The sequence below is a fragment of the Rhipicephalus microplus genome, chromosome X, assembly GCF_043290135.1.
Source record: "Rhipicephalus microplus isolate Deutch F79 chromosome X, USDA_Rmic, whole genome shotgun sequence".
Taxonomy (NCBI): Eukaryota; Metazoa; Arthropoda; class Arachnida; order Ixodida; family Ixodidae; genus Rhipicephalus; species Rhipicephalus microplus.
Window position 1 is genome coordinate 449,038,249 of NC_134710.1, and position 3,770 is coordinate 449,042,018.

At 42.9% G+C, this 3,770-nt stretch overlaps 1 long non-coding RNA gene across 1 annotated transcript; it reads left to right on the forward strand.

The window, feature by feature from the left end:
• Nucleotides 1–204: 204 nt before the first annotated feature.
• On the forward strand, nucleotides 205–3,180 carry LOC142777504 (uncharacterized). Its single transcript, XR_012888142.1, has 3 exons — nucleotides 205–382; nucleotides 1,356–1,434; nucleotides 3,034–3,180. It is a non-coding gene; the product is annotated as an uncharacterized LOC142777504 (long non-coding RNA).
• Nucleotides 3,181–3,770: the final 590 nt, after the last annotated feature.

Below are 3,770 nucleotides of genomic sequence, written 5' to 3' on the forward strand. Positions count from 1 at the left end.
CGAGTTTTAGTGTACCTCAGTTTTTTTATAAGTGTATTAGGAGAACACACTGAAAGCATTGCGCTGACGCCTGTGATGCCACTGCTCGACGTTTTTTTTTCGGCGCAACTATGTTCGCGTTCGCACTACTCATATTCATATGGTCTGTGGTCGGCGAGCACATGGACATGCGAGCTTGTGAGCTATGTTTTGATCGCGTGTGTGTGTCGCAGATTTGCGTTTCTACTTATTCGTGATGAAGGTTAGTGTATATTTATCTTTATGGAGCACGAAGTTGTGGATTTTGCTGCTGGGTGGAACAAACACATCGTAAACACGTCTTCAGCTATCTGCAAGCCTGTTCGCTCGTCGGACAAAGGACTGTGCATGCATCAGCGTGCAGGTGAGTGGCATTTCCAGCAACATTTAATGCTCTTAAAATACATTGTTGAGTGGTTGCGCTATTAAAAGAAAAATGATTTGCTCTTTCTTATTTACCGTATCCATTGCTAGCCGTATTGGACTAAATTACCTCTATTATTACTGTCTGCATACCCTCTTGCTTCCCCTGTAACCACTGCAGTGCCAGTGTACTTTTGCAGTTAAAAGTTCATTTCTGCAACACTACCTCGCTTCAAAAAACATTGGGGCGGGGTTGTTGCTGCCTTCATACTGGCACTTTTCTGCCATTGGCTTTATGTAACGTTAACGGCTGGGTGTTGGGGCCTTGGGCCGATGTTTTTAGAGCTGTAAAGTCTATGTAAATCAGTAAGTGAACAAATCATTGTCACATCACTTCACTGGCATAGCCAAGCGGTTGCGCACAGAACTTTTTTAGGCCAGGCATAGGGAGCCCATAATGACGACCATATTCGCTTGTCCGGCCTCCAATTCAGATAAGCGGACCCCACCCTCTCCGCACGCCTCAAAAAAAAAATCTGCCCACATCACTGCGTCACTTGCTTTACCTCCGCGCTGAACTTACTATTTTATAAACGCACCATCAAGCGAGCAGTTTACATATGGACAGAACAATCGGAGGAGGAATGACCCAAATCTTTCAGATTTCTTCAGTGATGCAAAACCTTCGCAAAACTGAATATTGTAAAAGACAATCATAAATGCTCTATGATCTCGTTAGCGTGTCATTATTCTGCATCATGAAATCTTTATGCGCTGTGAAAACTTCGCATGCCGTTAAAGTCACATATCGACGTTAATACCAATCGACGAAAATGTCGACAACCTCAATAACGCCATGTGGGATTTGCCGCATGCTCATAATTAGGCTGATTCCCACTTGGCTGTTCTTAACCTGACTTCACTGCTACCAAATGAAACAATATTTGATGCATGTCTTTTACTACTTTTTTCAGGGATATGACACAAATTTGGTTATACTGCAGATAAAGATGCTCCCAACGATGCTAAAGTACAGAAAGCAAGTGAATTTTGGTAAGTGCAGACTTTTTGTACTACGTATATGAAAGCATCGCTTTTTAGGGGCCAACTGTGCATGTGTTGACCAGAGAATAGTTCATCATGACACATGGTTACACTGGCACTGACAATTTGACATGGCTCCGCTAGCCCGTGTGTGTGCTCACACTGTTACCGTTAAGATAAAATGTTTATGTTTTCATTGCAGGGATTGCTATTTGTACTAGAAAGCCAACTGCCAAGATTTGTTTACGCTGGTGCTCCTAAAAGTACGCTTTCCCTATTTACATGGATTTTGGCTTGCACAAAGCATAACACTTGGGCCTAGATTCACAAAGCTGACCATGCGCAGGCCTTCATAACATCGTTTTTGACTTGCCTTTACCCTGTTTTCTGCAGATGATTCGTGGGTTTAAAAGTGCCACAGCATGTTGACCTCCCCCACTCTTAAAAATTTGCGTTCAAAGTTCTGCAAGAGGGGGCTTAACTTTCTTGTGCACCTCCTTGCTGTTCCAAGATCGTGAAGTGTTATGCTCCTAATAGAGGTGGCAGTGTTTCTAATGTTTGTATTTCCATCACAATGACCAAGTATGCGATCTTGGCTTGACTGGTAGCACATCCTCAACAAATGACTTTGCGGGACATGTAGAAGGCAGTAGAAAATAAATAGGCAGAGTTAGCTCCCATTAACACTGGGAGCTAACTTCTAATAATGCTTTTTTGGAAACCACAGTGCGCCTATTCCAATTTGTCTAACAAAGCAGTAACCTGTTTGGCTGTGAACCAACAAAACGTTGAACTAATAAAAGCTTCACATCTTGTTGCTCTCAGATATATATGTATTGGCAAGCTATCTGTGACACTGTCAAACAAAGAATCAGAATATCTGTGCATGCCTTAAGATATATTGCTTCGTTCACATATCTCGTGGCTGTGACTCGTCAACCGAGGGAACAAATGCACCCTAGTTTACTAAATTTAAAGTATTTTTTGAAGGTAGCACGGTCTACATTTATTTGTCTATAGTTTTGTCCAGCCGTTTGCATCAGGTACAAATAAATATACTGAATATTATCATGTAGCCTCTGTAAATGGTTGCTTTCAAGCAGGCTTTGCATGCTTGGCTTGTGCCTACAGCTATTGCACAATTCAAGACGCAGCAGCGTATGATAGAACAGTAGAATCGAGAGCAACTATGTGCACGAGCTAAAGAAGTATTTTAACATGAGCGGACGGTACGTGATATTTGCCACACACATTATCTCACTTAGAATGCCCATTGGTGAATGGGCTCATAGAAATGTCACTCAGCTGTGTATAGGAAACAAGTTACCTGAACCTAAGGGTATATCTTTAACTGCTACAAATATGCCTTGTTGAGGTGCTGCACATTTTCTTCCAGAATATTGCTATCTGAGACATCATGTGAAGAGCGTCTACCACATCAGCATTTATATGGCTTGCCAAGTAACGTTTGACCGAACCTTCCTTTTTTTCCACATTTTGTTTTGCAGTAGACATTCTAGAATGTACGTGCTGCTGCAGTGTGTGTGACTCATTGTTATGTATTGATTCTGGCATGTTTAACCTCACACTTCTATTTTTTTCTTGCAGCAGTGAGATGCTTCACATATGCCTGCAGTGACATTCCGCTGCGCTAGCCTGATGGAAACACCAGCTGCGAAACTTGAGTTCTTCAGAATTGGAGAAGTTGCCCTTCTCTCACCAATGATGACACAGACTGCCCTATGCTAGAAATTCAAGATTGTTTTTCCACCGATGACCTAGAAAACTTTTGATGCATTATGGTGCCTGTTTAGTGCTGGCTGTGGTGTGGCGAAGTCTACTTTTACGTGTGCTCACACGTCGCCTCATAAAAAGATCAATAAAGCATTTATTTTCCTTTCAATATTGTCCACTTTTTGTGTTAGAAGCACCCAAGCAGTGCTCTTCCAAGGAGCTCTAGCCATGGGTTAAGCGTGTGACAAGCATACTCGAGATAGTCATTTCCCCAAGGAGTAACTGGAAGCATGTGCACTTGGTTTTCAGAGAGTAACTGCGAACACGTGGGAGGAACAGTAAAAAGTAACTGTTGCTCTTAGAAGAGCAACTGGTGGGAGTAATGGTTGGTCCGCCGGGAACAACTGGTGGGAGTAACTGTTGGTCCGCAGGGAGAAACTGGAGGGAGTAACTTTTCATCCCCCGAAGGAGGAACTGAAAGGAGAGCAACGGTTCGTCCCTCAGCAGTTATTCCTTTTAGGGGAGTAATGGGAGTGGCAATGCAATTCCTCCCTGAAAGGAGCAACCTCTATACCCCTGTTGCTCCCTTTTGGCTTAGAGTGTAGGTAGCA